This window comes from Myotis lucifugus, unplaced genomic scaffold (assembly GCF_000147115.1).
Source record: "Myotis lucifugus unplaced genomic scaffold, Myoluc2.0 scaffold_1015, whole genome shotgun sequence".
Taxonomy (NCBI): domain Eukaryota; kingdom Metazoa; phylum Chordata; class Mammalia; order Chiroptera; family Vespertilionidae; genus Myotis; species Myotis lucifugus.
Window position 1 is genome coordinate 64,119 of NW_005872063.1, and position 9,324 is coordinate 73,442.

The 9,324-nt window shown below is 41.7% G+C and overlaps 1 pseudogene; it reads right to left on the reverse strand.

The window, feature by feature from the left end:
- Window positions 1-7,279: 7,279 nt before the first annotated feature.
- On the reverse strand, window positions 7,280-7,449 carry LOC106695278 (annotated as a pseudogene).
- Between the last annotated feature and the right edge of the window lie 1,875 nt (window positions 7,450-9,324).

Sequence of the window (9,324 nt, forward strand, 5' to 3'; positions counted from 1 at the left end):
ACATTATTTCCTCAGGATAAGTTTTATTACTTGGTCAGGGATTAGGCATATTTATGATTTTTTCAATAAAGTACCATTTTGCCCTACAGAAAGGCTAGCTCCCTTTACATTGCTATCATAAATATGTGAGCATGTGTGCTTTCTGGACCCTTGCAGGCTGGCCATTTTATCACTTTTTAAAACTTTTTCTAATTCTTTCTTAGGTACAGAATGAAACTTCCAGGTAGGTTTAATTTGAAGTTATTTTACTGACAAGTTTGAATAAAAGTTTAAAAAGTCATGATTTAAAATCATGTTTCTTCTCGTATGAACTCTTTTAATTATTTATACTTTTAAGTTATTGAATTTTTGTGTTTATATACAAACACTTCTTCCATCCTTCTAAATTTTTAAATCTCAGCTTTATTGGTATTCATTGCATCAGAGGTAAAACTATCTTAGTCATAAATCTGTCCATCTTTTTTATTTCTATTCCATCAAGAGTGAAAAAGTGATTTCCCCTTGTGATAGTCTATTCACATAGGTGGGAGTGCGTTTCTTTTGATTTTTAAGTATTTAATATTTAATCCACCTGAAATCTTTTAGAGAATATGATGAAAAGTGTAGGTCTTTTTTTAATATTCCCATTATTGATATTCTTCTATGCCAAGGATCTCAAATTGGTTACCAGTACATTTTAATGACTGCTAGAACAAATTCATTTGAATCAGGAATATTATTTGATGTTTTTGTTCATTTATGTTCCCATATAAAGTAAAAATTACATTAATTTAAATTTGAAACTACATTATATTTTAATTTTATAAAGCATCTTCTTTCTCATTGTGTTATATTGTAAGCCAGAAGACACCTTAATCAATAAGCCAAATTTATTTGGAGTCCTGTTCATTTTCACTAGCAGGCCCAGAGGAACTCTTGCTTCTCAAATTCTGGGGCCCAATATGGTGGAAGTCTTTTCAATTTATATGTTTTTCAGCTCTTTGTTTCCCAAATTTGGAATGAGACTTCCGGACTTTCTGAGAAAAGGTCCTGTTTGCTGAGACAGGGCCATGAGACCATATCTCAAGGCTTGGCCTGTTGTCAGCACTGACAACTCTGTCTGGGGCATATTTTATGGCCTCTCTGGAATGGGGAGTAGTCTTATTTTCCCTATTATTTAAGGGAGCAAATGTTTACAGAAGCCAGAATAGCAGGGTTAACATTTTAAACAGCAGTTTTTACCCAAGATGGAGGTTACTATACTTCAATTGAGGCTGGTCACCTGAATTTAATAATGAACCAGGCTGAGTTGAAGCTGAGTGCAGCCCTGGTAAGGCTCAGTCTACCTCCATTTTACTCCTGTCTCTTCAGGATTTTCAGCAGAAATCCTGCTGGTAAATCCAGTAATTCTAATCTGTTTCACAAGATTTCTGAAGGCTCTGTTCTTCTTTCAGTGGTTTTCTGTTTCTATTTTGAAACTCCAGTCTCTTGCAGCCCCAGAATCTGATAGACCCCCCAAGGTCCGGAATGATGAGCCTCTGGCCATGCCCAGAATCAGCGAATGACCCGGGGTAAAGTGGCTCAGGAGCCAGCTCTCCTTCCCCAAGTGTCTTCCTCTGTGGAGGCTGAGCCTCTCCAGTTCTTGATGATTCAGCAGCTCTCCTCTGCCTTACACAGATTGTTACAGGGGGTGGGACTGAGCCATGGAAGGGTTACAGAATGTTACAGAATGTGCTAAGGGGAGGAAATGAAACATGAGAAACTGAATGTGCTGGGAGGGGGGACTGACGTATGGAGAAGGATTGTGTCAGGGTTAGGGACCATGGCAGAGAAAAATTGCTAGATTGTCTTAGAAAAACAATGTGTTATGATATGCTCCAGCCAGGTGTGACTCCGTTTACCTCCCCTTTGTGTTTATGAACTTTCTGTGAACTTCTAAGGAACAGCTAATGAAATGCTTTGTATTTTTTTAACACTGTTTTGCTATAAAAGATCATAGTGCACACTTGGTCTCTGCCACATGCTGCAAACCTTCCCAGAGGGGGAAGGTGCGGGCTGTGGTCAGCTGGCCAGCTTAATAAAGGCTCTTAAATTTAAATTCTGAGTCGGTGGTCTATCTCGCTGAGCCAACCCATAATAGGTGTAATCGCCTTAACCCTGCCACATTGTTACCCTCTTTACAGGATGGAGACACCCACAATTGTGTTTTACTTACTGACCACCTTCTTACTCCTAGGAATGACTTATAGGAAACTCTTATTAATAATGCTGACTTAACTTGGTTCACAGATGGATCTTATCTAAAGGATGAACAAGGACATTTCCGAGCTGGATATGCAATAACTTCCATGGTGGATATAATTGAAAGTTCTTATCTGCCTGAAATCAGATCTGCTCAGCAAGCCGAACTCATTGCTGTAACTCGGGCTTGTCAATTGGCCAAAGGACAAGTAGCTAATATTTACACAGATAGTCGCTATGCATTTGGTGTAGCTCATGACTTTGGAATGTTATGGAAGCAGCGAGGCTTCTTGACTTCTTCTGGGCAGCCCATAAAAAATGGAAAACTGGTTGCAGAATTTTTAGATGCCATACAGCAACCAAAACAATTGGCAATTATAAAAATCCCAGGGCATTCTAAAGCCACCACCATGGAAGCAAAAGGAAATCATTTTGCTGATGCTGCAGCTAAACAGGCAGCATTGAATAGTCAAGCTATCCAGACCCAAGAATGTTCTTTACTTCCTATTAAATTAATAAAAGATTTTCTTTTACAGTTTCAACACATAGCCACGGAAGACGAAAAGAGAATATGGCAACAAAAAGGGGGAACTTTTGAACCAGACAGACAGATATGGGTTGGACCCAATCAGAAACCTATTTTACCTGTAGGAGCCCAACTTCCTGTACTTCAGCATGTACATGAGCTAACACACTGGGGTCCTGAAAAGATGATTTCATGGATTAACAATATTACTGGAAACCTTCTCCTATAGTGGCTCATAAAGTGTATAGCAAATGCTCTATCTGTCCAAAATATAACCCAGGAAAATCACTCCATGGAACCCAAGGACATTTCCCACTTCCTTTGGGCCCATTTGAGATATGGCAATTGGATTTTATCCAAATGCCATCATCTCAGAGTTACAAATATATATTATTCATGATTTGTATGTTTTCTCACTGGGTTGATGCCGAAGTCCATTTATTGTCTTCACTAGCTGAGTATAGACAGAGACCCCCAAAAGTTAGTAACCTTGAAACCCTAGCAAAGGTCAGGGCTGTGCACCACCCAGTTAATCTAGACAATGGTAGCTGAAGCAATCTCCCTACCTTTATTCATGTAAATAGCTGAAGCAACCTCCCTGCCTTTAATCATGATAGTATCTGTGTGTCATTGAAACCTCCTTACCCTAGCGCTACCCCAGATCAAATAAAAGGTTGGAGCGGCCTGAGCATCTGTGGAAGTTCCTCTCCTTGAGTTGGACTTGCCTGCCTGGCTCCCCAACATTTCCAAATTGTCTCTTGTCTCTTTTCTCTCTCATAGTCTGAATCTATGACTCCAGGCAAAACAGTTAATCCTTTCAGAGTGTTTCCACTCCTCCCTAAAATCAATCCTAAAGTTCCTGGTGGCACAGGTCCCCAGATTCCTGTAGGAAGAGCTTGCCGAGCCATATCGGGGGTCAAAGTGACCGCTATAGTACTGTTAAGATCTAGGCCTGAGCTCCCTGGAGTGGCCCGAATCAGAGAGTCCACTGTGGGCTTTGCAGGGCAGATCTCCCCTTTTATTGACGGGGCTGGGGGTGGCCCCTCTGGCCGTTTCCCTGCGGTTGGCCATACCCTGTGTTTTTATCTAACGGCCGCCTATTTTTATGAAATTTCGATTTACAATGGCTGGCACAATGGTAGCCCTTCTGGCACCTAGGACACTGAGAGGTTGGATCTGTGTTGATCGGCTCAGGAGGCAGGAAGTTCTCGCCTTTCCCTAGAGCGCCTCCTTGTGTCCTTCTTAGTTGCCTGCATTCGATTCTAAAATGTCCTGGTTTTCCACAGTTATAACACCTTTTATTTTCTATGGTTGCAGCGGCAGCGAGTAAGTTCGCTTGAAAAGTACCTGACCCCACATTCTGACATGCTCGAATCATTTCTGTAATGGTACTACCTTTTTTCAGAGGTATCAGGCATTTCTTACAATCATCATTGGCGTTTTCATAAGCTAATTGCTGAATTAAAATGTCTCCTGCTATCTCATGTTGAATCTGTCGTCTCACTGCTCCAGTGAGACGAGCCACAAAATCAGAAAATGATTCTAAAGGCCCCTGTATACATTTACTAAAAACTCCCTCAGAGTCCCCTTTTGCTGGTAAAGTCCACCAAGCTTTCCTTCCACAAGCTCTAATTTGCTCATATGCCAGTTGCACATAATTCAACTGGGTTCGCATGTCATTGTATTGTCCCAGTCCTGCTAGCATTTCATAAGTTATTTGAGCATTCAGCCCGTGGTTTATATGGGCTTGCTCCTGGCATTTCTCCAAGAATTCTCCCTTCCATAGTAAATAATCTCCTCCATCCAGAGTTGCACATGCTAGAGAATACCAATCGTGAGGAATTAAGAAAGTTTCAGAAATATTATTCATAATTTCTCCTGTAAAAGGAGTTAGCTGTTGGACCATTTTGGACTACACTTCCACATAAGGCCTTTATCATTTTAAAGTCAATTTTTACATGCTGTCTTATTATCTGATTTGGTAGCTGTGGGTCAGCTACCTCTATGATAGGGAAAGCAAGCCTTTCTTCCACCGGCATTTCCCTCAATCCTTCTCTGATGGCTTTTTGCACAGGTGATTCCATTAATGAAGAATTAAGCATTTCAGAATTAGGATGTGCAGGTGGAGGTGGAGAGGGCCATGAAGGCCATTCCTCTAATTCCTTTAAAAGATTAAGGGATAGTGTTTGTTTGTTTTTAAATAGGTAATAACACCTATGAAATTCAAAGGCATGAAAGTATGCAGCAAAGAGTCTCCCTCCACTGCATCTAGCTAGCTAGTTGCCCTGTTGGAAGGGAATACAATGCAAAAAATACTATGATGCTGCAACAAATAGCCTTGCAATAGATTATTCCTCACTTTTATCTGTATGACAAATTCCTAGCAGTGGGATTGCTAGGTCAAGGATATGTGCACTTATAATTTTTATATTATTGCTTCTTATGTATCTTTCCAGAGCTACTCTAAACATATCAAACACATGTAAATATGGAAGAATGTCTTTTATTTGGACAGACTCGTATTTTCTCCTGAATTACAGTCTACAATGATCAGAAGGCTCCTGCCAATATTAAAAGTTAGAAATTCCTTTGTATTGGAAATTTGAAAACATTTGCTCCATTTTTTTTTAAGCTTCCAGTGTTGATGTTGAGAAATCTGAAACCATTCTGATTCTTCATCCTTTTTTAATTTTCTTCCCTCTAAAATTTTGTTCTCAGTGATTTTGAAATTTCCCCATGATATGCCCTGGGATTGCTCTTTTTTTCTTCTTCTTCTTCTTCTCCTTCTTCTTCTTCTTCTTCTTCTTCTTCTTCTTCTTCTTCTTCTTCTTCTTCTTCTTCTTCTTCTTCTTCTTCCTTTTTTTCCCCCCTATTGTACTGAGCACTAAGGCATTCATCTGGAAATCCCTGTCCTTTAGTTTGGAGATGTTTTCTTGAATGATTTCATTGTTAAGTTCTCTGGTTCCTGATCTCTTTGTTTCTGGAATTACTATCAATTAAACATTGGGCCCTTTGAACTGGTCTTCTAGTTTTATCTTTGTTTTCTATTTTTCATTTTAGTTTTTACTTTCTGAAATTTCCTCAATTTTATCTTTTTTTCCATTTCTATTATACTTCTTAACTTCAATCCCCCTTGTTTTCTTCTTAAATGTTCCTTTCTTATAGAATTTTCTTACCAATAGTAGTTTTTCTTTAACCTTTATGTTCTGAGTTAGAGGCATTCCTTGAATGTCTGATAGACTTTGGTTGTCTGTTCTCAGAAGTCTAAGCAGCATTTGGAAAGCTCTGAGCTAGTGAATGGGGCTTATTTACTTTTTCACTGTAGGTGCTTCAGTGGACTGTATTGGGGAACCTCTATTGTCAGTATCTTTAAGTAAAATTTTCTCTTGATCTGGACAGGTCCATAGTCGCAATTTCCAACCTCTTGTTTGGAGAGTAAACGTCTGCTACTATTTGGGGAGCAAAATGGGAAAGGGGGCTTTGGGAAGGATCATCTCAGGATTTAGGATTTAGTATACATTTGGCCACTGACTCTCCTCTTTTTGCTACAGCACCCAGGATCTCGCCTGTGCCTGGTATCCTGCTTAGAGAGCCTCTATTTTACCTTCTATGGAAAATAGCCTCCAGAGTTCCACTGGGGTTGGTGAGGGGTTGTCCTGAGCAAGGAGGGTGAGGAGAGTATCTAGGGGTTTAAATGTTCTTAAATGGTTTTCTTTCTATCATTTTAGCACCTGCCCTTCCTCTCTGCTTCACTGTTAGCTCCAGAGGCACGCATGTTATCAGTTCCTGAGCCTTTTGAGGGTAAAGCAGGTTGGTTCTTGGCTTTCTTCCCACTTTCTAGCTTAAGGTTAAAGTATCTGTAGGCATTATCATAGATCCATCTGCTTTCTAGCTTCTAAAATGCGTTTGCTATCATCTCCTATTCTCACTGTTCTTAAAGACTTGTATATTCTTTTAAATTTCTTTCCTAGGATTTGAGGAGGAAGCAAAATTAGATGCATATGTTCAATCTTAACCCTGAACCCAATTTTAAAAATGTTAATGAAGTTAAATGTATTTATCTTTGCCTCTATCATTTGTGCTATTTTTATATATATAGCAGAGGCCTGATGCATGAAATTCCTGCACTGGGGGGATTCCTTCAGCCCAGCCTGCGCCCTCTCGCAGTCCAGGGCTCTTGCAGTCTGGGACCTCTCACTCCTTACCACCCACCTACAGCGGAGGGGGGAGAGGCTCCCGCCGCCACCACTGTGCTTGCCAGCCATGAGCCAAGCTTCTGGCTGAGCAGCGTTCCCACTGTGGGAGCGCACTGACCAGCAGGGGGCAGCTCCTGCATTGAGCGTCTGCCCCCTGGTGGTCAGTGCTCATCATAGTGACCGGTCGTTCCACCAGTTGTCCTGCCATTTGATCGATTTGCATATTAGGGTTTTATTATATAGGATATATTAGAAGGGTTGCTGTTGTTTTATGTACAAAAAGATAGCCTTCTGTTATAAGGTTGATGTCTTGAATGACCCATTCATGAAAATTCACTTAGTCCAGCTTAATGAAGCCTATGTCCTCACATACTGATGGAAACACTGGCTACACATGTTGAGGCCATATTTCCAGATCAGACCATGGCGGTTTGAACAGATGCGGTAAAAATGAGAACCATGGCCAAATTTCCTCAGAAGGCTCCAGTAGAGTTATTGGTGACCCATCTTGCTCTCTCTGTAGCAATGAGGCAAAAGTTTTTCTCAATATAATTTTGGTATTATCTTATTTAACCCTGGAAAGTAGGAAGGCAGGAATCATTGTCTTACTTTTAAAAATGAAGAACCAAGGCTCTGAGAGTTTAAATGACTTGTCCAAGTTTATACAAGTAACACATTAGTTCTTGAGTCTGGACTAAATCCAGGTCTACTAACTCTAGGACAATACTAAGTGATGCCACTTCTTGATATTCTAAAACTAGTTTTATTTCTTTTTGTTTTTATTTCAAATTTTTTATTGTATTTACATCTTGAATTTTTATTGCCTTTTAGTCTGATTTGCACACCAATCTTTTTCCTTATTAATATGTTGGTCTTATATTGATTACTGATAGAAAAATAGTGATGAACTTAAATCCCTCGATTGCCTGGCAGCAAAGAACAATCTTAAGAAAATAAGTTCTAGATATTATTTGTTTATGTGGTTTCCTGAACCTCAGGCCTTACCTGTATAATAGTAGTCCTCTGGGTCTTTGTATACTGCAATAAGAGAGCATGACAGAAAGATGAACCCAAGGAGGGAGATTTTGTGAAAGTGATACCTGAATGGCGAGCTGAGGTTCTCCCCCAGGATCGTGTCTCACAAAGCTAAAGAATGAAATCAAAGACCAGAAGATTTAAGCAAAAGCATGGAAAATGTATTGCAAGCATATTCAGACTCTCTGCACAGGAAGGGGACCTAATAATGGGTTGCCACTGAAGCCTTTTAGTCTAGGGCAGTGGTCGGCAAACTACGGCTTGGCAAACCGAGGCTCGCGAGCCACATGCGGCTCTTTGGCCCCTTGAGCATAGCTCTTCCACAAAATACTAGCTCTTCAACAAAATACTGACTTCTGCGCATGGGCCACGAAGTTTCAATCACACTGTACGTGCGTGCCTGCACGTGGTATTTTGTGGAAGAGCCTCACTCAAGGGGCCAAAGAGCCGCATGTGGCTCGTGAGCCGTGGTTTGCCGACCACAGGTCTAGGGGATTATATATGTTACAAGCCTACTCTATATCTAACCGTGTGGCCACCTGATTGATCCCCTCAATTATTCTTGCCTAGCAACGAACCTGGACTACGCCTATTCCTACGCCTCAGTTCACCTTATTGTTGCAGCCTTTCCCTGGTTTCACATATCTCCAACTCTGAGTCTAAAAACATTGTTATTTCTGCAAGGTTGGTTTCTATGGTTAGGCTTGCTCATTGCCGTGTCTGCCCCTGACAACGTTCCATCTGCTTTTGTTTTCTACTGGCCCCTGCCCTATCTGCCTGCATGTCAATCTAACTCCTCTCAAAAGTCAAAGTTATTTATTTGATGGGCCTTAGTTATCTATACTAATAAAAGGGTAATATGCTAATTAGACTGGGAAACCAAACATCTTCTGGACATCTGACTTCCTTCTGGACAAAGCCATGGTGGTGGGGGCCGAGGCGGAGGCAATTAGGGGCGATCAGGCTGGCAGGGGAGTGCAGTTGGGAGCCATCAGGCCTGCAGGGCAGGGCAGTTGGGGGCCATCAGGCTGGCCAGGAAAGGCAGTTGGGAGCTATTGGGCCGGCAGGGGAGGGCAGTTGGGGGCCATCAGGACGGCAGGACAGGGCAGTTGGGGGCCTTCAGGCCAGCAGGGAAGGGCAGTTGGGGGCCATCAGGTTGGCAGGGGAGCGGTTAGGCGGTGATCAGGCTGGCAGGCACGCAAGTGGTTAGGAGCCAGCAGGCCAGATTGTGAGAGGGATGTCTGACTGCCAGTTTAGGCCCCTGTGGGATGGGGCGTAAACTGGCAATCAGACAATCCTGAGGGGTCCTGGATTGGACAGGGTGCAGGCTGGGCTGAGGGACACCCC